This window comes from Dromiciops gliroides, chromosome 2, assembly GCF_019393635.1.
Source record: "Dromiciops gliroides isolate mDroGli1 chromosome 2, mDroGli1.pri, whole genome shotgun sequence".
In the NCBI taxonomy this organism is placed as follows: domain Eukaryota; kingdom Metazoa; phylum Chordata; class Mammalia; order Microbiotheria; family Microbiotheriidae; genus Dromiciops; species Dromiciops gliroides.
The window spans coordinates 278,712,043-278,738,694 of record NC_057862.1 but is presented as its reverse complement, the minus strand read 5'-3'; the positions used below and the strand labels follow the sequence as shown (position 1 = coordinate 278,738,694).

The 26,652-nt window shown below is 37.7% G+C and overlaps 1 protein-coding gene across 2 annotated transcripts in view; it reads left to right on the top strand.

Moving 5' to 3' along the window:
• The first annotated feature begins 285 nt into the window (after positions 1-285).
• The window catches only part of SMAD5 (SMAD family member 5), a 63,728-nt gene continuing 37,361 nt past the window's right edge, over positions 286-26,652 (top strand). For both annotated transcript variants that reach the window (XM_043984343.1, XM_043984344.1), the window contains exon 1: positions 286-432. The gene's annotated coding sequence lies outside the window, so the exon portion shown is untranslated. The remainder of the gene's footprint in view (positions 433-26,652) is intronic.

The following is a 26,652-nucleotide window of genomic DNA, read 5'->3' as shown; positions in this document are numbered from 1 at the left end:
GTGGTTTTAGTGAGTTCTCGGGCAATGAGATGCTCTGACTTAAATTGTCAGTACTAGGAGTAGTACTAAGATTTCAGCTCGTAGACAGAGATAATGGGTTATAGGGCTTCGGGGACTGGGGAATTAGGGTCAGTTTTGGAGGAGAACCCTACTTCACCCCTTCCCCCGAGGCTGCTCGAACTCCCACAGCCTCAACAAACCGGGCCGTGTGCGCACGCGCCGCAGCGGCAGCAGCCTTTCCAACTGTGGCCCTCCCCCACCATCCGGGTCCTTGCCGACCGCCGGGCTGGGAGCGGGCGCAGTGTCTCCCGCAGCTGGGATCCTAATAAAGTTGCATTGAGCGGAAACCGGCCCGCGCCCGGCAAGAGCGCACGGAGCACCGGCGGGGACACCCTCCTCCGCTCCCCTCCCCCCGCCTGCCTCACTTGGCTTGTAAGTGTATAATATTAACGCGGGGTGGGGTGGGCAGAGGGGCGCGAGGAGAGAGCCCAGAGGTCTGCGAGGGGTAGGCGGCGGCGGCTACTTCCCAGGCCGCGACTGCCCTCCCACCTCCCCTGTTTCTGTCGCGTCGGCTTCCGGGACCCGCGGGGGTCGTGCAGTTAACGGGTGCAGGCGGCGGGAAGGCGCGAGGGCTGAGCTCCCGTGCGCCTCGGCTTCGGCCGGGCGGCGGAGCCCCGATAAGCACCTTTCCTCTCGTGCCACAGTGTAACAAGTGCCTACTACGTGCGAGGCTCCTAGCGGGCCGCTTCAGCCCCGGGGGTCGGGACCCCAGCCAGGGGCAGGGCCGGGGCCGGGGAAATGGGACAGGTCTTTACCTCCAGTCCCGCAAGGAGAAAGGGGGATTAGGTGGAGGACTTAGAGGTCAGGCGGATTGGGGCCTGGATGGGATGTCCGATCAGGCCCCTCCGAGTAACCAAAGATAATAACGGCTCCCTTTCCGAGGGCGCCTGCCTTGCCACCGGTCGGAAGAGGCAGTTGAATCAGTAGTATCTCCATCCCTGAATGGGGGAAAGGGGAGCCCCTGTCATTGGAAAACTTGGGGGAGATCATTAAGGGCTTGACCCGAGAGATCTTGGCCTACCAGGCCCATAGCTTCCCACGGCCGGCTCGGAAATCCTCGGTCTAGTGGCCAATGCACACCGGCCTGTGGTGAGGGCGGGGGAAGTCCAGGGGGTTGGGAATGTTGCTGGGCTAAGGAGGCAGATTTTCAGCCTTTGCCGGGGTGAATAGGTAGACCAATAACAACCCTGCTGCTTCTGGATGCAAAGTTGAGAAGTGTTTTTGCACCGTACCGACCTTAAAGCTGGTTTTCTTTTTCCCCCCTTTGGAATCAGAGAATTAAAAAAAAAAAAGAATAAGAAAAAAGCGGAAAAGATAGAGATCAACTAGTTTACTTTTATTTTAAAGTTTGCTTTACCTAGACTTACAGTGATAAAATGACTTGCCCAAGATCATAGCTAGTAATGTCTCCCCTTATAATTCTCCTCTCCCTTTCCCCACAACTGATTGTAGTTGTCGATTCGCCATGGCGTCATATCCATTCAGAAAGGTGGTTCTTTCAGTAATGAAGTTAGATGCAATTCGTTTAACTTCTCAAAAAATAGAAATACTTAATAGTTTCACATAGCTAACTTGGGATTGGTCCTCAAGAATTCTGAGGTGTTATTTCCTTCCGGTACTACTGACATTTTTCTCTGGCTAATTTCAATTCCATCAGAGAGTTCTATTTCCATCTCAGCCTTTAAGACTGTGACAATGCTTTTTGCATGTTTTTACGTCTCTGCTGGTTCTGATTCAGTGGACTTTTGGAGTGTAAATTTCGAAACTCCCCTGTGGGTCTAGTTGAGCATGCTCCGTAGCCAAAAGAAGTTTTTGATTGTAGTTAAAGAGCTGGAGTAAGTGTAGCTACGTATTTGGACATCACAAAATTTAGAGTTGATAGAGTCATAAAGTCTAACATCCATCACACTATTGAATTTCACCATAGGAAAATATAAATGGAAACTGAAATAAAGTTTATTATTGAGAATACATCTCTTTTAAAACAGTATATAGGAGATAACTTGTGGGAAGGGAAGTTGTGGGGAACTAATTCACTTCAATTAAACAATAAGTTCCAATTCTGGTTTTGATGGAAAGAGGAGAACACATTGCTATAGTCGGACTAGGAGGTGAGGAATGCTTCTATAACTCTGGGCCAGATCTCTATCTTGATTGTAGAGACTGTTTCCTGACCAGCTGGAAATGGGGGGGAAGCATTCTTGACTGTGCATATAAATGGGCGGGGTGCTAACTATATCTTGTTTACCTTATCTTTCTTTGGAAAAAGTTTTGAAGTCTGTGTGGGGTGTCACATCTTGCCTGTTCCCCAGCAATGAAGAGTGTTGTTATCTAGTAGCAAACACTAGCACAATCTATTATCAAAATGAGGCTGAAAACATTCTTCAACTCAAAGTACCTGCTCTATAACTTGTAGCGATTTGGATGTTAGCTTTTCAGTTTATCCTTAAAAAAAGGTTATCCTTTGGCAAGTTCAGGAGTATTGTTCTTACTAAAAATGATGTAGAAGAAGGTAATAAATTCTTATCAGCACTTTCAGCAATAGATTTGGGAGTGGGAAGATTTAATTTTTTTTTTCACATACATTTATCCAAACATGATTATAAAATTTAGAGAGGTAGTTGTATGTTTCAAGTTCATGAACTTAAAGGGAGCTATTTACAAATTCACAAGTGATGGTGAATTTTTTTCTCTATAAGATCTCAAAGTAGGGGAGGCTAGGTGGCGCAGTGGATAAAGCACCGGCCCTGGATTCAGGAGGACCTGAGTTCAAATCCGACCTCAGACACTTGACTTACTAGCTGTGTGACCCTGGGCAAGTCACTTAACCCCCATTGCCCAGCAAAAAAAAAAAAAAGATCTCAAAGTATATGTCAACTTTAAGTTTAAGACTGCTGCTTAATATGACACCAATGCATAAAGGAGGCTTTATTAAAATGACTATATTTAAATTTGACTTATTTTTGTCATTGGCTAATAACTGCTTTTACCGCCTATGCCTGTATGCTATGTCTACTCTCCATTCCTGCCCTATACACATCTTCTCTTTATGCACTTGACTCATTGTATGAAAAATAAATCCCTTTTAAACTTCCTTCCCATAACACTATAGGCCCATCTTTCTGTTACTGCAAAGTGTGTCCCACTTCTTCATCCTGTATCATTCACAGTTGATAGGTGATAAAGCCAGATGAGTGTATAGAACTAACCTACTGATATATTAATTAGGCAGATTCATTTAATGTGATGTCATCATTAGTGGAGAGAGTATGAATAAGAACATGCATATGGCTGTGTTTTTTTATGTCGGATAAGTATCCTACTATCTTATCTCCTGTTGCACTTGTAGGCGCCATAGAAATGGGTAGATAGATATATGTTTCCTTTCTTTTCCCTCTGGCAAAGTAAGCTATTAATTTGAGTGGGAGACAGTGGTAGAATGTTATTACTAATGAGACTTGTCAGATTTTTTTTATCATTAGTTATGCAACATGTTTCTGGGAAAATTATTAAAGCTTCATTCTGTTGTAAAGCAGAGACAAGTAAATTCTGCTTCCCTTACTCCTGAATTTTAATTTTTGACTGAACCTGAAGACATATTAGAAGAGGACCATAATTCTACCTGGGGAACTCTATTTCCTGTTTTCATTATGAACTCAAACCTTATGGGCTAGTCTGTTGCTTTCTGTAACTTTATATAGTCCAAGCTGCTGTTTTCTAGAGTTTTGAAAGGATTAATATTACGTATTTTATGTGTAGTATATAATGAGTATTAAATGAAATGCCTATAAATAGCTTGATACTCAGAACTGCAAGGAAATTTAAACTCTTCTAATATTTTATTTTATTTTATTTTATTTTATTTTTAGTGAGGCAATTGGGGTTAAGTGACTTGCCCAGGGTCACACAGCTAGTAAGTGTTAAGTGTCTGAGGCCGGATTTGAACTCAGGTACTCCTGACTCCAGGGCCGGTGCTCTATCCACTGTGCCATCTAGCTGCCCCTCTTCTAATATTTTAAACATAAGTTTTACATGAATAAGTTTTTATTTTTCTAAAAGTGAATATTTTTATTATTTAAAAGAGGAAAAAACTTTTGTTCATCATTAATAGTATTTATTAGAGCTTTCCCTGGCTTAAAGTTCAATAGATTTGGGTATATTTCATATCAGATTTGCATGATGGATCTTCTCAATAGGGAACTACAAAAATATTATACTAAACAGAAAATTATGAGGCCTAAAGGTCTCCTGATTAAAAAAATGTTAGAGCTAAGACTGAAACCTAGGTCTCTTAACTTTCTAGGCCACTGCTCTTCCTTTTAACACTGATGCCACTTGGTGCCTTTGACAGTAGAATCCCTTATGGTAGTTTGTCCTTATACTTTATTTGCAGTAGATAGCTGCTTTTTTTTTTTTAAGCAGAGAAATGTTATATTCAGGTCTGTGTATAAGAGAGATTATTACAGAAGAATTAAATTTGGAAATAATTTATATTCAAAGACTGCCGCTGACTGGTGCTATCCAAATGTTAACTATTATTAGGTATTTTGCACTAGCAAAATTGGACCCTATATTTCCTGCCTCTATACCCTTGCTTATTTTAGGTAGACCCCATGCCTCGAATGACTTTTTCTTCTTTCCAACAAGCTTCTTCTCTTTACTCACCCTTAATATTGATTTTCTTCTGTGGTTCTCCCATTGAACATTGTTTTGCAATTTCATAATACTGTTCTGTAATTATGTACTATAGGTTATCTCATCCCTACTGCTCACCCCCCAAAATTCGGGTGAGAGTCTGTTCTTTTCTGAAATTTAAAGTCTGTTTCTTCTTTGAGTCCAGCACATTGCCTACCACAATATAGTTATATTTGCATAGTGCTTTAAAGTTTGCCAAAATGTTTTGTACATACATACATACCTATATTCTTATTTAATTTTCACAACATGTTTGCTGCTTGATTGTTGTTTATCCTAAACTTCTGCCTTATCTCTAACATGTGTAGTTTCAATATCTATGTTTAATAAAATAGAAGAGTTGGACCTAAAAGTAGTTATGAAGGATTGTTGAAATCAGCGGTTTCTTAAAAAGATTGACTTCATTTCTAATGTGAGTTTTCATTGGCTGCTCCTGGGATGTTCTTCCAGTTCTAAAAGATAGGATACCTAGAGTTCATTTTTTTCCCCCATGAGAATGGACAGTTCTGGAATTTTACACTAGTTTTGACATTGCTTTGGACAAATAAATGGACTAAATTTGAGACCTTGTTCTTACAGTGAGTTAGTTTCTTTTTTTTCTTTCTATTTTATTGTCTCACCTTGGTTAGGAAGAAAAATGTTTTAACAAAATAAGTTTTTGTTTATAATATTGTAAATTGTAAGTAGATTTTATAAACTAGAGTATTTTTTGACTTTGAATCCTTTTATACTACATTTTGTCCATCTTTATATAATGTTTTAAAATGATAAACTAATATGTTATTTTTACCTTTTATTTTACCTGATACTGTAGCTTGGTTAGTGGAGGAGAATGTGTAATTTTCATGTTTTATTATAACCTCAGGATGTAGCTAGCCATCTTCCTAGTAACCTCTATATAAAGGGTTTTGCAAACCTTAAAGTACTATATAAATATATGTTATTATTTTGTTAGCTGTATTTGAGGAACAAATGTTATATGAGGATCAACTGAAGGAAATAGTATGATGCTTACTTAGCCTGAAAAAGAAAAGATGAATAATTGTCTTCACTATTTGTAGAGCTGTCACCTGGTGGAGGGATAGGGTTTGTTTTCTTTGGATCCAAAATGCAAAGCTAGAAGCATTGAGTGAAAGTTGCAAAGAGACAAACACACATATCTATTATAGCAGGGATTCTTAAATTTTCTTGAGTCATGGATATCTTTGGCATTATAGAGCCTATGAACTCCTCAGAATAATGTTTTAAAATGAATTTAGGTTCACAAAGGAAACACATTTTATTGAAATATAATTATCAAAATATATTTTTTAAAAAATTCATGTACCCCAGGTTAAAATCCCTTTCTTTAGGGAAATCCAGAAATAGAATGGGTTGACTCAGGAGGTTAGTGGATTTTCCCTTACTGGAGGCCTGCAAGCAAGGACTGAGTGAGTGCCTTTTGAGAATATTGTAGGGGGGAAACTTCTTTCTTCCTTTCTTTTTTGGGAGGGTTTTTTGTTTTTGTTTTTGTTTCTTTCTTTTTTGCTTAACATATATAAAAAGAATGCAGATACAAAAAATGAGACATGAAAAAAATATTGGTTCAGTATTAGTGAATATGAGAATTAGGATTTTGGGAAGAAGAACAAAATTCTCTAGATATTAAAAATTGGAAACTGCAAACAGAGTTTTATGAGAAAATCCTTACTAACACTGGAGTCTTAAGATTCTTTTCATGATTTTTATTAAGAGTCTCATCCTCTGACTCTTGGGTTTCTCAGATGCAAAACGCAGATAAAAGGGATTCCCCTGCCTGGTCCCAACAGTATCACATATCTCCCTTCATAGGCTTTGTAATGAAGTCGATTCTCTCTCCCAATCTCTCTTGAAAGATAATCTGAATCATTCCATAGACCTTTTTTTCTGCCATCAATACTTCCCTCAACATCCTTTTAAATGCACGAATCTATAGTGTGGTATTAAAATGTGCATCTTGCCTCATCTCTCAAACTATTTCAGAGAATAAAAATGAGATTTTCTTTTTAAATTAAAAACTAAATTAACCCATTTGGTATGGTTTCCAAAGTACAGTGCTTTTCATCACTTACTGATAAATGAAACTTGAACCTTAATCTCAAAAGTAACAATTGGCAAGTGAATGAATAAAAAAAGCATATGTTCAGTGCTTACTATGTGCAAAGCACCGTCCTAAGCAATGGGGATACAGATAGAAAAGTAAAATAGCACCTGCTCTCAAGGAACTCACATTCTTTTTTTTTAAATTTATTTTATTTTTTTTGCGGGGCAATGAGGGTTAAGTGACTTGCCCAGGGTCACACAGCTAGTAAGTATCAAGTGTCTGAAGTTGGATTTGAACTCAGGTCATCCTGAAATCCAAGGCTAGTGCTTTATCCACTGTGCTACCTAGCTTCCCCAAGGAGCTCACATTCTAAGGGGTGAAAAACAGAAAAGCTTTCTCAGAAAGATCTCATGGTCTGTAAGATGCAGTGGCAAAGCAGATGGTGTTGCCTATACTTATAAAATCTTATTGTATTGGATCCTTTGGCAGTGCCAAAGATTTTTGTGGCAAGAACCTTTTTTTTTTCTTTTTTCTTCCTTTTTGGAGGGGTGGGGCAGGGATATAGCACCTGTAGGAACATTTGCCAGGATGAATGCATCTCCACAGGGGATGTTGTAATCCTAGGATGATGGCTGTGGGTACTGTGATGGAAGCATTGCTTTTCCCAAAAGTTCAAGGTCCTGAGCAGTTTACAGTGGGCTCTGAGTATAAATGGTGGTCAAGGTGGTGGTGATGGTTTGATTGTTAAGAGGAACATGCTACCTATTCTTTTCCCCAAGGTTCCTCACTGTCTCAACTAGACTAGCCTTACTTGCTATGGGTAGCAGTTATTGGGATTGGCCAACCCCCTCTCTACAGGAACTGCCTCCCCGAATGATGTCTGTGAGGGCTTGGCTTGAAACAAGACTAGTGATCTTGGGGGTACAGCCACTACTTGGGCTCCTGTGCTCATCTGACAGCTGGTGGTTGATCAGCAGCTACTTGTGATAATGAGAAAAGTGGGTTCCCTCTCCACAGTGATTTCTTCCCTCATTGATGTCTGCGGAGCATGACCTGGAAGAAAGTCTAGCATTCTGGGGGAACATTACTATTCCTAAGCCTTTTGGGCCTAGGGTTCTGGCCTCTTTCCACCTGGATTTGAGAGGAGATGGTGAACAAGGTGTTGTGGTTATCGGTTTGACTTGTCTGACACATGAACCTCCTCAAAGTCACAGTCAAAAATATATTGCAACTTGCAAGAAGAAAAACTACACCTATTTAAGGTAGAAGAAAAAAACTTGTTAAAAAAGGAGTATAGGTAACTGAAGGGAGGAATTCACTATACTCCTTCCAAAAGAACAATACTAATGGGGAATATATTTTCTGAACCAGGTCTGAAAAGTAGAAAATATTCTTTTACCACTCTCCAGTTTCTCCCAGGATTGTCGAATGGCTAATGGATTTTTTAAAAAAAATCCCCAAATAATGAAATTCCAGATTACTTGCCAAGTTAGCTACATGGAGCACCTTCAATAATTTGTGACTAGAATTAACCTGTTAGAGTCATCACAAACATGGCCTTTTTTAAAAAACAAAAACAAAAACAAAAACAAAAATTTAGAAATTATAAATGAAAACTAATTCTGATCAGTTTTCTGGCATTAGGTAATTGCTCAAAATTAATTAGAATTTAAAGCAAATTGAGAGGGAAACTGGAGGCATCATTGAACCTCATCTCACAATGGGAGTATATGAGTCTAGGATATTTTTTTGTTATTGCAAAAACATTTAATTTTTCATTACTTTGATTGAAGTTTTTTTTTAGTATGATATCACAAGCTTTGCTGCTGTTTAGTTTTGGCAGCTTCAGTGCGGCCAATATCTCCTTGTCTCATATATTCTTGAAGCCTTTATATGTGAGTATAGAATGCTTCACCTATTTGATAACCTTTAGGTCTTAGGCTAGCTTTTCAATAGAGCTCTTTTTGTTTTTCTCATGTCCCACTTTATCAGATCATAGAATTAAAGCTTCAAGGGACCTCAGAGGTCATCTGGTCCACCCCCCCCCCCTCATTTTACAGCTAATTACAATTTTCTAGATGAGGTTTTAAAGTTTCTTTTATCTTTGTTGGGGAAAGTTGTTTACTATTGTTGACTAGTGTGGACTGAAATGATCACAAATGAATGAAACATTGGGAGAAGATCAATGTCAATTGAAAGGATTCATAAAAAGTTGATTTTGAGCTTTTAAGTGGTTTTGTAATGTCTGTTACATATATGCCATCTTTCTCATTTCTTTTTTTTTATTAATAAAGTTTCCCCCCCCCCTACATGTAAAGATAGTTCTCAACTTTTGTTTATACAAGCTTTCCAATTTCAGATTTTTCTCCCTCCCTCCCCTCCCTCCCCCCTCCCCTGGACAGCAGGTAATCTGATATAGGATATATATATATATATACACACACACACATAATAACATTAAACATATTTCTGCATTAGTCATGTTATAAGAGAAGAATCAGAGCAATGACGAAAAACCTCAAAATAGAAAAAAAAAACAGCACCGAAAACAAAAGAAATAGTATGGTTCATTCAGCATCTATACTCCACAGTTCTTTTTTTTTTCCCCCTGGATTTGGAGATCCTCTTCCATCATTGTATTCATATACCACAACTTGTCCAGCCATTCCCCAATTGATGGGCATCCCCTCAACTTCCAATTCCTTGCCACCACGTACAGAGCAGCTATAAATATTTTTGTACATGTGGGTCCCTCTCCCCATTACTTTGGGCAAAAGACCCAAAAGTGGTATTGCTGGGTCAAAGGGTATGCACAGCTTTATTGCCCTTTGGGCATAATTCCAAATTGTTCTCCAGAATGGTTGGATCAGTTCACAGCTCCAACAATGCATTAGTGTTCCAACTCTAGGATTCTCTAAGTATACCATCATATCATCTGCAAAGAGTGATAGTTTTTTTTTTAATTAATAAAGTATTTTATTTTTTCCATTACATGTAAAGATAGTTCTCAACCTTTGTTTATACAAGCTTTACAATTTCAGATTTTTCTCCCTCCCTCCCTCCCCTCCCTCCCCCCTCCCTCCCCCCTCCCCTAGACAGCAGGTAATCTGATATAGGTTATATATATATATATATATATATATATATATATATATATATATACACACATAATAACATTAATCCTATTTCTGCATTAGTCATGTTATAAGAGAAAAAAAGAGCTATGATGGAAAACCTCAAAATAGAAAAAAACAACAGCATCAAAAACAAAAGAAATAGTATGGTTCATTCAGTATCTATACTCTGCAGTTCTTTTTTTTTTTTTCCTGGATTTGGAGATCCTCTTCCATCACGAGTTCCCTGGAACTCTTCTGTGCCACTGCATTGGTGAGAAGAAAATAGTCCATCACAGTAGATCAACACTCAATGTTGATGTTACTGTGTACAATGTTCTTCTAGTTCTGCTCATCTCACAAAGAGTGATAGTTTTGTTTCCTCCTTGCCTATTCTGATTCCTTTAATTCCTTTTTCTTCTCTGATTGCCAATGCTAACATTTCTAGTACAGTATTGAATAATAGAAGTGATAATGGACATCCTTGTTTCACCCCTGATCTTATTGGGAAGGCCTCTAACTTATCTCCATTACATATAATGCTTGCATTATATATTTACTGTTTTAAGGAAAGCTCCACCTACTCCTAAACTCTAGTGTTTTTATTAGGAATGGGTGTTGTATTTTGTCAAAAGCTTTCTTTGCATCTATTGAGATAATCATATGATTTTGGTTAGTTTTCTTATTGATGTGGTTGATTATGTTAATAGTTTTCCTAATGTTGAACCAGCACTGCATTCCTGGTATAAATCCCACCTGGTCATAGTGTATTATCCTGGTGATCACTTGCTGTAATCTCCTTGCTAATATCTTATTTAAGATTTTAGCATCAATATTCATTAGGGAAATTGGTGGTCTATAATTTTCTTTCTCTGTTTTTGCTTTGCCTAGTTTTGGTATCACCACCATATTTGTATCATAAAATGAATTTGGTAGAACTCCTTCACCTATTTTTCCAAATAATTTGTATAATATTGGAATTAATTGTTCTTTAAATGTTTGGTAAAATTCACCTGTAAACCCATCTGGCCTGGGGATTTTTTCTTAGGGAGTTCATTAATGGCTTGTTTAATTTCTTTTTCTAATATGGGTTTATTTAAGGATTTTATTTCCTCTTCAGTTAACCTGGGCAGTTTGTATTTTTGTAAATATTCATCCATTTCATTTAGATTGTCAAATTTATTGGCATACAGTTGGGCAAAATAATTCCTAATTATTGATTTAATTTCCACTTCATTGGTGGTAACATCATCCTTTTCATTTTTGATACTGGTAATTTGGTTTTCTTCTTTCTTTTTTTAATCAAATTAACCAATATTTTATCTATTTTATTGTTTTTTTCATAAAACCAGCTCTTAGTTTTATTGACTAATTCTATAGTTTTTTTGCTTTCAATCTTATTAATTTCTCCTTTAATTTGCATGATCTCTAGTTTAGTATCTAATTGGGGATTTCTAATTTCTTTTTTTTCTAGCTTTTTAAGTTGCGTGCCCAATTCATTAGTCTCCTCTTTCTCTTTTTTATTCATGTAAGCATTTAGAGCTACAAATTTTCCCCTAAGCACTGCTTTGGCTGCATCCCGCAGATTTTGGTATGTTGTCTCCTTATTGTCATTCTCTTGGATATAGTTATTGATTGTTTCTATGATTTGTTGTTTGGCCCATTCATTCTTTAGAATGAAATTATTTAGTTTCCAATTAGTTTTCATTCTACTTTTCCCTGGCTCTTTCTTACATGTAATTTTTATTGCATCATGACCTGAGAAGGATGCATTTACTATTTCTACCTTTCTACATTTGACTATGATGTTTTTGTGCCCTAATACTTGGTCAGTTTTTGAAAATGTGCCATGTACTGCTGAGAAAAAGGTATATTCCTTTCTATCCCCATTCAATTTTCTCCAGACATCTATCATGTCTAACTTTTCTAGTAATCTATTCACCTCTTTCACTTCTTTCTTATTTATTTTTAGGCTAGATTTATCTAATTCTGAGAGGGGGAGATTCAGATCCCCCACTAGTATAGTATTACTGTCTAATTCCTCTTGTAACTCATTTAACTTCTCCTCTAAGAATTTGGATGCTGTTTGTGGCCCTACAGCTGGCAACTTGCATTTTTGGCTGGGCAGGTAGGTTTTTCCACTGTCCTGCTTGGCCACCAGATTTTTGAGCCAGGTTCCAGGGGCCTCAGTTGTTCGGCTGTGGCCCGCAGCTCCTGCTGACTTGCCCCCAACCCCTCAGCTCTGGGCTGCTGCCCTTTTGCCTGAGTCAGACCAACCTTTCCCTGAAGTCTTCTAAATTATCCCTGGTTGGAAGACTGTGTCTCTCTGTCTCTTTGCAGGTTCTGTAGTTTCAGAATCCATCCAGAGGCTTTATTAATGTTCTTTTTGAGGGAACAGAAGGAGAGCTCAGGCAGCTTGCTGATTCCTCTCCGCCATCTTGGCTCCGCCTCCCCATCTTTCTCATTTCTACCACCCTACTTTAAATTCTTATTACTTCACAGATGGACTTGGAAAAATCTCTTAATTGTTTCTCATTTCTCTGCTTTCCAGCCATAAGTAACACTGCCAGATGAATATTTTCCAAATAATGCTTTAGACCTTTTTCTCCATCTTCTCAATCCTTCAGATACTCCTTACTGAAAACAAAGGAAAGTCCAAGCTTTTGTCCTAATAATCTTGGCTCTAGAAATTTTGACCACACCTACTTTATCTCATTGGACCTTTCTGCTATAACCATATCAATTTATCCTTTTCCCCCTCATTTGGAATATTCTGCATTCTAACTTCTTCTACAAGTTTGTTCCAATAGTTCCCCTTTTGTAGATTGTGTTCCTATTTGTCTTTGCTGATCCTTCAAGGCTCCTATCAAGTCCCATTTCCTCTTAGACATTCTTCAGGTGAATTCCCTCTCTGAATTTTTATGGTGATTATTGTCTATATCATTTATCATTGAGCCCTTTCACTATGCCCTGTGGAATGCTTGTTTCATAAATAACACTTCCTTTCATCCTAAATTTTTTCTTCTCCCATTTCTTCCGTGTACTAGCTATTACTGAACCAGCCTTTCCTCTGATGACATAGCCTTCCTTGCCATTCTTTCTCAAGCTGGCTACACACTTCATTCATTCCTCTTGACTCATTAGTAGAGATGAAGGAATTGGACTACTCTGAATTCTGTTGCTGCTTCCAGGTCCTCCTCCTCCATCTCTCAGTAGCCTCTACTCTTTTGGGTTTCATGCTATTCATATCCACCACCCAATCAGAATCCTGATAGCTACTGTCTATAGATCTTCAGGTAAATTCCCTTTCTATACTCAATGAGCTCAGTACATGGCTCACGATTTTTCTTTCCTTCTTAACTTCTGTCTTCATATTAGGGAACTTCAACATACATTATTGACTCTTTCAAATACCTGAACCATTTAGTTTCTCAAGCTACTCACTTCCTATGAGTTACACTTTCACCCTGCCTCAGTCACATATGCTCATACTCTTGATCTTGCTTGTATTTCTTCCCCTTTAAAGAATTTGAAAATACCTTTGTCCTTATAATCTATTGGTTTTTTACCATTTCTTTACAAAACCCTGTATTTCCTTGTCAGTTTGACTTCTAGTCCCTTGACCCCTCAGTTCTCCCCTAGACCATCTTTCCTGTATTAGTGACTCTTCCCTCTGTTCAACTCTACACTTCCCTCCTTTCTTGAGTCTCCAGGGCCTTTGTCATTATGGTGATTATATTATATGGTGATTGCCTGTCAAGCCTTAGCTTTAGATCATTGCCATTAACTGCCTTTGCTCCAACAAATAGGCAGCTTAATGAAGGTAGAGAAAATCATGCAACTATTCTGACTATATTCACTACACATTTATGTTATGTTAACTCAACTAAGCTCTTACTGCTGCTAGGCAGTCAGTCTTTGCCTGCCTTATCAACCTGCTATCCCAGTTTCCAGAGTGGCTCTTCCAAATCTTTTTGCCCCTCCTCAAATCTCCCATAGCTCCTCCTTCCCCATTCTCTCAGTTGAGATTTTTATCTCATGTTACAGAAAAAAAAATTAGGCCATTCACTGTCAGTTTTCTCTTCTCTCTTCCTCATCTCTTAGCACTCATATATCTTCTACCACTATCTTCTTCATCCCTTTCTCACATGATGAGGTGGTTCTACTCCCTACCAAGGCTAACCCCTCTACCTGCTCAAATGATCCCATTCTTTCCCATCTCCTCCAACATATTACCCCTTCTGTCATTCCCACTCTGTCACTTATTTTTAATCTCTCCCTCTCTACTGGATTATTGCTTATAGCCTACAAATATACTTGTCTTAAGTCTTCATATACCCTGTTCTCAAAATATACCCCCAATTCATCCTTTATTCCTTCCAACTATCATCCTATATCTCTAATGCCATTTCTGGCTAAACTCCTTAAAAAATCTCTATATAGTTAGTATCTCCATTTTTTCTCTTTCCTCCCTCCCCCTTCCTTTCCCTCCCACCCCCATTCCTGCTCCCCACCAAGAGTATCTGAAATGCATAGATTAAGATGGATAAAGAGTGAGAAAAGGTCATTGGTGACCTGGGTGTACATAGTTTCATTGAAATGATTTGGACAGATGTCAGATTGCAAGGGACTGGGAAGTAATTGGAAGTTGAGGAAATGAAGGCAATAAGGTGTTTTTTTTTTTCCTCCTAGGTTTGGCTGTGAAAATCTCTCCCCTATTAGATTGTGAGTTCCTTGAAGACAGGGACTGTCCTTTACCTCTTTTTGTATCCCCAGTGCCAAGCATGTAATCAGTGCTAAATAAATGTTTGTTTATTGGTTGACCTAACCATGCTCGAACAGAGTATAGATTTAGCAAATGCTTGTTTTTATGTGGTCTTCTCTTCTTCCTCTCCTCATTAGCAACTAGGTTGCCCTGGGCCTGCGTGGTATCTATCCCCTGCTATTTAATATTGAGAACTATCTTATCCATACTCCCTTTCTGCTCCCCAACCTCCCAATTTAAGATCATAGATCACTAGCACTGGAAGGGATCTAATAGTTTAGGTTGTTCTTTTGGCAGTCTAGTGCAGCCTATGGATTCCTTAAAATAATATTTTTGAAATGTATAAAATACATAGGAATACAAAGAAAGCTAATTATATTGAAATAGTTATCAAGTTTTTTTTTTTTAAAGTTTAGTTTTTTGACATCTATTTAAGGAAACTGGGGATATGTAACATAATTTTGCACATAAATGTGCAAATAAATAATAAAAGTGCTTAGTAAATGCATTTTGGATTAAAGTTAAACTGTGAAGAAGGTTGGACTCGATGTTTCCCTTAAGTATTTGATATTATGTAAAAGAGAGATTAGACTTATTTTTGATACTAAAGAGTAGAGCTAGGTGAAAGTTGCTAAGAGGCAAGCTTACATTTATAGGCTGGTAAGGAAAAACAAACCAAACTACCCAAAAGTGAAATAGGTTGCTTCAGGAAGCATTAGGTTTTCTAATGCTGGGAGTTTTCAGACATAGGCTGGATGACTACTTGTCTGTGATGTTGTAGAGGGAATAGGTTAGAATGGTTGGCCACTTTGAAAAATTCTGTGTTTCTTGTGGAAAAGTGTGTGCTTTGGTAGTTTCTGATTATATCAGTGTTGGTACTTCTTCTAAAGTATGTAGATGTAAACCCCTCCAAACCTTATTCTGAGCATTTTTCATTTTTGCATGTTGTTTTTCTGTTTTTTTCTTTTTTTTCGTTGAACTTGTATTAAGGAATATTCTTTAACATTAATAGTTTATTGATTAATCAGTAGAGGCAGGATGTATCTAGGTTCAAATCAACACTAATTATACAATTTTGTCACACTATCTTGCGTGACTATAGGCAAGTCATTTAATTTAATTCAGAAAATATTAAGAGTAACATACTATAAAACCAGAGCCAAGATGGCAGAGTAAAGGCAAGGACTTGGCTGAGCTCTCCCAAATTCTCCAAACAACATTAAAATAATTCCTCAAAATGAATTCTGAAGCAACAGAACCAACAAAAAGACAGAGTGAAACAATTTTACAGCCCAAGACAACTTAGAATGTTGACAGGAAAGGTCTGTCTCACTGGAGGGAGAGTAGAGCATAGACTGTGCCAGCACAGGCCCTGGGGGTGACTGAATCGGTGTTGGTGGCTTCTGGAGCTTTTAGTCAAAAGGAAATTACAAGGGAACCCTTTGCTGACATTGGGAACTGGACTCTGTTGCATTGTCCATAAGTGGTTCTGGGTCACAGTCCAAGGGTGAGGAGGAGCATTAGCAGGATTGGGGACCTGCATATAGTTCCAGGGTAGAAAAGAGTGCTTGTGATCATTGACAGATCAGAGCACAGGCAGGATAGCAGTGACCACGCTTTTCCTTAGACCATACCACCTTGGAAGAACTGAAAACTTTCAGACATCCTCTCCCCTGCCCCCATCTCTGAAAGCAGTGGCATGAAAGACCTGAAGCTTGGGATAGTGCCCCCTCCACCCTGGGAACAGAGCCCAACTTTTTTTTTATTTTAAAAATTTTTAAATTAAAAATTTTTTTTTTTTAGTGAGGCAATTGGGGTTAAGTGACTTGCCCAGGGTCACACAGCTAGTAAGTGTTAAGTGTCTGAGGCCGGATTTGAACTCGGGTACTCCTGACTCCAGGACTGGTGCTCTATCCACTGCGCCACCTAGCTGCCCCCCAACTTTTTTTTTTTTTTTTGGTGTAGGGCAATGAGGGTTAAGTGACTTGCCCAGGGTCACACAGATAGTAAGTGTCAAGTGTCTGAGGCCGGGTTTGAACTCAGGTCTTCCTGAATCCAGGGCTGGTGCTTTATCCACTGCACCACCTAGCTGCCCCTGCCCCCCAACTTTTAACATAAAAGTTAAAAGTCAAGAGATAGACTGGGAAAATGATCAAACAAAAAAAAGAATCTGACCAAAGAAAGTTACTGTGGTGACAGAGAAAAGCAAAACACACAGAAGAAAACAATGTCAAAATAACTACAGGCAAAGCTCAGAGAAAAAATGAATTGGTCTCAGCCTCCCCCCCCCCCCGGGGGAAAAACAGGATTTAAAAAATCAAATAAGAGAGGTAAAGGAAAAATTAGGAAAAGAGGGTGAAGCAAGAAAATCCTGAAAAAAGAGTCAACAGCTTAGTATAGGAGGCACAAAAATACTAAAGAATGTAACACACACACAAAAAGAGGCACAAACATCTACTGAAGAGAATTCCTTAAAATTGGTCAAATGGAAAAAGAGGTACAAAAATTCACTGGAGGAAAGCACTCCTTAAAAAGTAGAATTGGCCTAATCAGAAAGAAGGTACAAAAGCTCACTGAAGAAAATAATTCTTTAAAAATTAAAATTGGGCAAGTAGAAGCTAATGGCTCCATGAGGCATCAAGAAACAATAAAAACAATTAAAAAAATTTAAAATGAAAGAAAATGTGAAATAATCTCATTGGAAAAACAACTGACATGGAAAATCCAGGAGAGATAATTTTATTGAAATTACTGAACTACCTGAAAGTCATGATCCAACAGATTGCCTAGACGTCATATTTTGTTTGTTTTTGTTTTTTGTTTTTTTTAGTGAGGCACTTGGGGTTAAGTGACTTGCCCAGGGTCACACAGCTAGTTAAGTGTCTGAGGCCGGATTTGAACTCAGGTCCTCCTGACTCCAGGGCCGGTGCTCTATCCACTGTGCCATCTAGCTGCCCCTAGACGTCATATTTTAAGAAATTATCAAGGAAAACTGACATTCTGGAACCAGAAGATAAAATAGAAAATTAAAGAATCTACTGATCATCTCCTGAAAGAGAACCCCAAATGAAAATTCCCAGGAATATTATAGTCAAATTCCAGAGCTATCTGGTCAAGGAGAAAATATTGCAAGCAGCCAGAGAGAAACAATTCAAATATCATGGAATCACAGTTAGGATAACACGAGATTTAGTAGCTTCCACATTAAGGGATCAATTTGGAATGATATGCTAGAAGGCAAAGGAGCTTAGATTACAAGCAAGAGTCACCTACTCAGCAAAACTGAGTATCAAGGGATAGTCAAGGGAAAAAATAGTTATTTAATGCAATTGAGGACTTTCAGGTATGTCTGATGAAAAGACTGTAGCTGAATAGAAATTTTGACATTTACACATGACACTCAATAGAAACATAAAAATGTAAACAGGAAAGAGAAATAAGAGATTCAGTAAGGTTAAACAAGAGATAGAGAACATTGTTGGGATATAAAATGCATAATTTTGATTATAATAAAAAGTTTTTGCACAAAACCCTTTGTTTAAGCAGTTACACTAATGAGTTTGTATCACAGAGAAATCGTAAGAAAGAGAAAAAGACCTATATGTACAGAAATATAGAAGCTCTTTTTGTGGTGGCAAAGAATTGGATGTTGAGGGGATGCACATCAATTGGGCAATGGCTGAACAATTTGTGGCATATGAATAATGGAATACTATTAGAAGGAAAATGACAAGCAGGCAGATATCAGAAAAACTTTGAAAGGCTTACATCAGCTGATGGTGAAGCGAGCAGAACTAGGAGAACAATGTATACAGTAACAGCAAAGTTGTGATGATTAACTATGAATGCAATACAGTGAACCAAGACAGTTCCAAAGGACTCATGATGGAAAATGCTGTCTGCATCCAGAGAAAGAACTGATGCAGTCCGAATGCAGATTAAAGCATACTATTTTCACTTTATCTTTTGTGTGTGTGTGTGTGTGTGTGTGTGTGTGTGTGTGTGTGTGTGTGTATTTTCCACCTCTGTTTCTTTCACAACATAATTAGTATGGAAGTGTGTTTTACATGATTGCACATGTATAAATCTATTTAAAATTCTTACTATTTTAGGGAGGGGGAAAATTTGGAACTCAGATTTTTAAAAAAATGAATGTTAAAAATTCTTTGCATGTAACTGGAAAAAATGAGACTTCTTTAAAAAGGTTTTTGCACAAACAAAACCATTGTAGTCAAGATTAGAAGAAAAACAGAAACCTGGGGAAAATTTTTTATAGCAGGTTTCTTTGACAAAGGCCTCATTTCTCAAAATTTATAAGAATACAGTTCTCCAATTGATAAATGGTCAAAGTATATGAATGGAGTTTTCAGATGAAGAAATCAAAGCTACCTGTAGTCATATTAAAAAATGTTCTCAATCACTATTAATTAGGGAAATGCAAACCAGAACAACTGTGAGGTACTACCTTATATCTAGATGATTGACTAATATGACAGAAAAGGAAAACAACAAATAGTGGAGGGAATGTGGGAAGATTGGCACACTAATACAGCTGGTGGAGTTGTGAATTGATCCAGCTATTCTGGAGAGCAATTTGGAAAGTCCAAAGGGCTGTAAAACTGTGTATCCTTTGACCCAGGAATACCACTATTAGATCTGTATTCCAAAGAGATAAAGAAAGAAAGAACCTTTATGTAATTTATAGCAGCTCTTTTTGCGATGGCAAAGAATTGGATTGAAGGACTTCCCATCAATTGAGGAATTGCTGACAAATTGTGGCATATGAGAAATGAAAAACTGCATACTTTCAGAAAAATCTGGAAAGACTTAGACGAACTCATGCAAAGCGAAGTGAGCAGAATCAGAACATTGTACGTAGTAACAACAATATTGTAGGATGATTAACTGTGAATGACTTAGCTATTTTTACCAGTACAATGATCTGACAGTTCTGAAGGAATGCTATCTGTCTCTAGAGAAAGAACCTATGGAGTTTGAATGTGGATTGAAGCCTACTTTTTAAAAACTTTATTTGCATTTCTTTGTTTTGAGTCTGAATTTTCTTTCACAACATGACTAAGATGGAAATGTTTTGCATGACTGCACATGTCTAATCTATATCAAATTTCTTGTGTTCTCAGTGAGGGAGAAGGAAATAGGGAGAAATTTTGGAACTCAGCTTTAAAAAAAGAATGTAAAATATTGTTTTTACACATAATTGGAAAAAATTTTAAAAATTCATTTATATAGTAAAAAAAAATATAGTAAGGCACTATACTAGGTTCTTAGGGATACAAAGACAAAAAATTTATAAAGTTCTTGCTTTCAAGGACCTTAACATTTTACTTAATTTCTCTGATCATTTACTTCTATATCTGTAAAATGGGGATTACAGTACTTATAATACCTACCCTTACAGGGTTGTTAAGAAAGATAAATGAAAAGAGTAAGTCTCAGCATGGGGCAATAATGTTATGGACTAGAGAGGATAGTGTCTTCAAAGTCAGAAAGATAGGGGTTCAAAGTGATGACACCAATAAAATCAATGATCAGGTCAAAAAATTTTAAGCTCTTTGTAAACTTAAAATATAATTACTCCTGCCATTTTTATTAATAATAAGTTCCTTTGTGACCCCTTTGATGTTGGTTTAGTGACATTAGCATAGGTATATACTTTTTGTTTAGGCATAAGCAGTGCAATTTCTATACTGTTTCGTTGCTTTTCATTTTGATGGTTTTGTTATTTTGTGTTTATACAATCAAATCTAAGGGCAGCTAGGTGGCACAGTGGCACCGGCCCTGGATTCAGGAAGACCTGAGTTCAAATTTTCGTTCAGACACTTGATACTTACTAGCTGTGTGACCCTGGGCAAGTCACTTAACCCTCATTGCCTTGCAAGAAAAGAAAGAAAGAAATAAATCTATATATTATTACCTAATATCCTCTTAATTATTTAAGACTTTATCTTCCTACTACAATGGAGGTAAGTGTTCCTCTCACTTCTTCAAGATTGATATTTTTAAATGTCAGTCCACACCATCTGTCCTCACATCCCCTAGCCCTCCCAAGAAGAAAACTTTCCTATCTATACTTAATTATGTAATTTTTCCGTATCTTATAACACTCACTAATGTCAGTCATTCAAATAACTGGCAGAATAACCATAATGAATATAGATAGCCCTGAACTTGAAGTCAGGAAGACCTCACTTAGAATCCTGCCTCTGATACTTACAAACTGTATGACTATAAGCAAATCATTTAACCTCTGAGTTTCATTTTTCTAATCTGTATAATGAGGCTATTACTTGTAGGACCTAACATCACTTTTGAGTAGAGATTGTATAATTTATTGTATTTTTATCCCTAGCCCCAACCTAGTGCCTGTCACATAGTAGGTGCTTAATAAAATGCTTGTTGATTAATAATGTACATCAAGTGCCTTACAGACTTTAAAGTATTATGTAATTATCAGCTAATATTATTCACTGGAGATGCAGCTTTTAACAGTACCAGTGTCTTTAGATGTTAGTGATTTCTATTAAACCAATTCTTTGTAACTTAAGAACTGGTTGGGAATTGGAAAAAAAACAAAACAAACTTCCTCACTTTTTCAGTTTTTGAATTGCAGAAGAGAAAACTAAAATTTTGTTAAAATTATTATGATTATTAGAAAATAATAGCCAGAGTATGTAAATTTTGGTTTTTTAAAAAGTTAAGCAAAACAGTTTAAATGTATTTTTGTGTATGTGCTGTGATTAATTTCCTAGTGTAATAAAATATTGCTGAAATATCCATTGTACCTTTACAGAACTTTAGTTTCATTTAGCTATTTTATTTTATCTCCATTTTTGTTCTAGTTAAGATACAAAAGTGAGTATGGTTTGGTTGATTGTCTTTTTTTAAAAAAATGTAGAGGAAGAAAGATATTGAGATGGAAGAGGAAAGATACAAAAATAAAAGACTAAATGAGCTACTTGCTGACTCCCTATCAAGAATTCCTTACTTTCATCTTCACCATTCAGTTTGCCAACAATTCTGCCTCTCAATTCTGATCTGGTTTATCTCTCATCTCCTCCTGTTTTCCCCACCTCCCAACTCTCATTCATCTACATGCTAGTACACAAATGGCATACATAAAATCAAATTTATGATCTATGTGGGCTCAAGCTTTAAAATGTTACTGAGCATGCATATTGCCAACTGTACTTTGGCCAGGTTCTACTTTTTTTTCCCTCATTACCTCCTTCCCCTACCCCCTCTCCACTTCCCCATGCTTAGGAGTGCAGTTGGGGTCCAATGATTGGTGCTAATCTTGGTTAGCTGTTTTTTATTTTGGGGGTTTGTTTTTTTTGGTGGGACATTGAGGGTTAAATGACTTGCCCAGGGTCACACAGCTAATAAGTGTCAAGTGTCTGAGGCTGGATTTGAACTCAGGTCCTCCTGAATCTAGGGCCGGTGTTTTATCCACTGTGCCACCTAGCTACCCCCAATTGTTGCTAATCTTAAAGCCAGTGGGATACCCAGTCTACAAACTGGTTCACTTGTTCTTGACAGTGTAAATTGTCATATTAACATCTCTTGATACCAAGTCATCACCATTTAGGTGGTGTGCAACAGGCTGTGAACTTGCCTTGATATGTGTCACATTTCATAGTATAGTTGAAGGGATCAAAGCAGCTATTAGAGACCTCAGACCAGGGAGTTGTTTATGATGAGTCTTCTTGGCAGATATCATAGGTGGATGGGTATCTGACTGGTGAGCCAATTGAGGTTGTTTCAAGTTGGGCAATTGATATCCATGTTTCATTTGTAGATGTCACAGATGATCTCATTTGTCCACTTCTGATTGGAGGGCTGAAAGGCGGAGTACCAAAGCCTTCCTTCATAGAGGGCAGAAAGTGGACTTTGAGCTCACTCCACTTTGCATCTGCTGCTCTACCTGGTTTCAGTTCCACAGAACAAGATGCCCCCAAACCTGTTGGTGTCCTCACTTTTTTGCCTCCTTTTGTATTGTTGTCCCCCATTAGATTATAAACTTCTTTTTTTTTTTTTAATTTTTGTTTTTGTTTTGTGGGGCAGTGAGGGTTAAGTGACTTGCCCCCAGGGTCACACAGCTAGTAAGTGTCAAGTGTCTGAGGCTGGATTTGAACTCAGGTCCTCCTGAATCCAAGGCTGGTACTCTATCCACTGTGCCACCTAGCTGCCCCTAGATTATAAACTTCTTGAGAGTAGGGACTGTCTTTCTTATTTGTATCTTCAACACTCAACACAATCCCTGGCACATAGTAGGTGCTTAATAAGTATTTATTGACTTGAATATCTTGCCATTGCTAATGGAACAGTTCTCCATTGATTTGATTATGAGATGAATCCTCTATCTGTGCCTTCTTAAAGGTTTAAAATATTAGGAAGTACTAGAGCTCTGTGCACTCTTCCAGCTTATGGATATATTCCAACACCAGATCAATAATCTCTTTCCCAATATTGTAATATCCTTAGGCCTAATTTTTGACTGCATCATTCTTGCCTGAGATCAGCTGCTCAGGGTAGAATAACTGCCTATAGATGAGGTTCTAACCTTATCCATTGCAACAGATTACTGATTTATAGAGGCTACTCTGAACACATGTTTGCTAGCCTGTTTCACTGAGTCACCATTTCCCAAGGTCCTATCTGTGGACCATTATATCACTGGATATACTACCATTGGGTAGTTGCTTAAGACAATACAGTTCCTTTAGGTGATCACCCTGGCTTGGCTGATGTGAAGAGAGGTCCAATTACTTATACATGGTAGCTCTAGTATGTGAAGGTGGGAGTCTTGTTGACTGTAAACAGGTTTTGCCAACATTGTAAATCTCTTGGTTGGTAGACATAAAACATGCCTACCTTATTGTGGTATAATGGTGTCTCTTAGTTCTCAAAACTAGGAGGGTCTGAGTTCTGGTAGTTCTGACTACACTGGAAAGGCTTTGAGTAGTCTTTAGCTCTAGATGTGATAGAGTTTCATATGCTTTCATGGAGATATAATACGAATAAAGTTTACTGAAGAGTTTAGAGAATATATGATCTCACTGGTTTTATTATTAAAAATGATTTGACTGATCTCTTGCCAAGTACTGTTGATTCATAATATTTATAATATCTTATATAGGACCCCATTTCTCCTCTGACACTGCCACTACCCAGGTACAGGCCCATATCATTTCATTACCTGGATGACTGCAATAACCTTGTTGGTCTCCTTGCCTCAAGTGTGTTTTCACTTGTCTGTCCTCGTCCCAAATGTGAAATTGATCTATGTCACTCTTCTGTTCAAAAATCTTCTCTTTGCTATTCAAAGCCCTTCGTTAACTTGGTCCCAGTCTACTTTTCTAGCCTTTACTACACTCCTTCATCTCTCCACCATATCCCCAACATATTCTGCAATCCATTAACATTGGCCTCCTTGTTGTTCCTCAAAGAAGATATTCTATCTCTTGACACGGGACATTTTCACTTGCGGTTTGTCTCCTGGTTTTCCTAGCTTTCTTCAGGTCCCACCTAAACAAATTTCAACTTCTAAGGGAAGAGCCTTAGTGAGTTCCCTCTGAGATTATCTCTAGTTTGTCCTTTATATATCTTGTTTGTACTTAGTTGTTTGTACATTGTCTCTTTCATTAGACTGTACGTTTGAGAGCACTGGGTTTGGGTTTTGGTTTTTTTCCCCTTTCTTTGTGTCCCAGGTGCTTAGCCCAGTGCCTGGCACATCATAGTAGCTGCTTAATAAATTATTGTTTGGTGGCAGCTAGGTGGCTCAGTGGATAAAACACCGGCCCTGGATTCAGGAGGACCTGAGTTCAAATTCGGCCTCAGACACGTGACACTTGCTAGCTGTGTGACCCTGGGCAAGTCACTTAACCCTTATTCCCCGGGGGCGGGGGGGGGGATATTGTTTGATTTGAAGATTGTTCTCTGATTTTATAAAGGAGAAAGAGGGTTCAGTTATAGATTGTTCTTTGCATTGCTTTCTCTTCCCTTTCTTTTGGGTAACCCTACCTTTGGATATCTTGTAAAGCAATGCCAACTGTTCTTTAAATATTGTCAGCTAGTTTTTTTGCTGTATGATTGGCCTGGTTACTAAGTGCCATTTCTACTTCCTATAGATCATGGGGTTCTGAGATGTTAGATTCCAAAAATAATAATCCACGTGTCACAGATGATGGTAACTGATATAAAAAAATTTAATCAGTCGAAATTTTTAATAATTTATTTTATTGTCCTTTTATCAATTTTATCTATGAATTCCCTTAGAATGATATGGCTCGTTTGGGTCTCGTGCCAAACTTTTCATAGACTTTTCCCCCTTGTACTGTGTTTCGTTGGTTTATAAATCAGTATAGCTCATAATTTTCCACCATCAGGAGTGCTTTATAAATGAGTTTATATTCTAAAACAATGTTTCCCTTGATGCCATCTGAGCAGTTTCTTGCCTCTTTTGTCCTTTTTGTGGCACCTCCTAATTTGGTTAAAATTTTGCAGAAAATGATATGGTCATTTTCTTTGCCTGATCGACAGGTCAGGTTGATCTTTTTCAGTAATATAGTATCTTCTCATATTTATGTTTACTAGTAATTTTATGTTTGTTTTTACCTCTGTTCTGATTACATCAGCAGTCCTACTTTACGCAGACAGCTTATTCTGATAGATTTCCATTAGCAACTAGTTGGTCTGTTAATATAAAGGGTTTTCTTGATGAAATGATGGAAAATTATGGATTATCTTTTCCCTCCAAAGATAGCATTTGTTTTGTTTCAATAATTTGTTAGTCACCAAACCTCAATGTAAACCTGTTTTACTTTAATAAGTTACCTTAACAAACCTAAAATGGGTTTAGTAATGGAATAATAAAAGAATATTGTGTTTACAAAACATTGTTGTCTAATGGCATCAAGATCTGGTTTTGAGTACCAGTTTTGTTAGTCTGTCTGACCTTGTCACTTCCTATCTCTGGGCCTCACTTTCCTCCTTTGTAATATAATATGCTTGGACCAGAAGAAGGTCCCTGAGGTCTCTAGCTCTAACAGTTTATGATTTAGTGAATGACCAGAATATTACAATCCACTTTCATAAATCTATGTCAACTAAATCTAATAATAATAGAATTGGGGAGTATTGTAGGAACAGTATTCTAATCTCTGTTTTCCTGCATGGTAGGCTAGGTTTTTTTTTGTTGTTTTGTTTTTTTCCCCTTAAACAAGTATTGAGCCTGTCCTTGAGACTTCATAGGAACAGAGGATTAAAAAGGCTGTCTGTTCTGATTGCCTGAACACATAGTCTGGAACTCCAGGACCTCTGATCTGATGTACAGTGATGGATAACTCAGATGAAGGAGTTTATTACTAAGGTTTTTCTTTGGACTTTTTGATCATTGTTCAATTTGTTTTTATTATGTCATTGCTGGAGTTAAGGTGAGAGAATTGGGCTTCTTTGTAAGATCTAGCACACACCATCATCTTTAGCTGAAGTTCCCATCATGCTAGCACTTTCAAAACATACAAACTAATATGTTATTTATTTAAAGAGAACATATAGATTATACTTTTTGGAATATTGTATTCCAGTCACATGTTGAATCAACTCATTATCTTACTTGCTACAAAGGCTTTTCCAAATGTTTTCATTCCTCCTTAAACCTTTCATGGCTTTCTCTCCTCCATTCTCTTAGCTGAGACCCTTGCATCTTTTTATTGCAAAAATTGAGGCTATTGACTAAGAACTCCCTCTTCTCCTCTTTTATCATTCTGATGCCTTCTGCCACTATCTTGTTCACCCTTGTTCCGCATGAAAAAGGTACCTTTCTTACATGGCACAAGTAATCTCATTCTATCCTATCTTCCGTAGTATGCCCTCTCTAACATCCCCATTCTCACTTATCTTTAATATCTCTTTGTCTATTGGTTGCTTCCTTACTG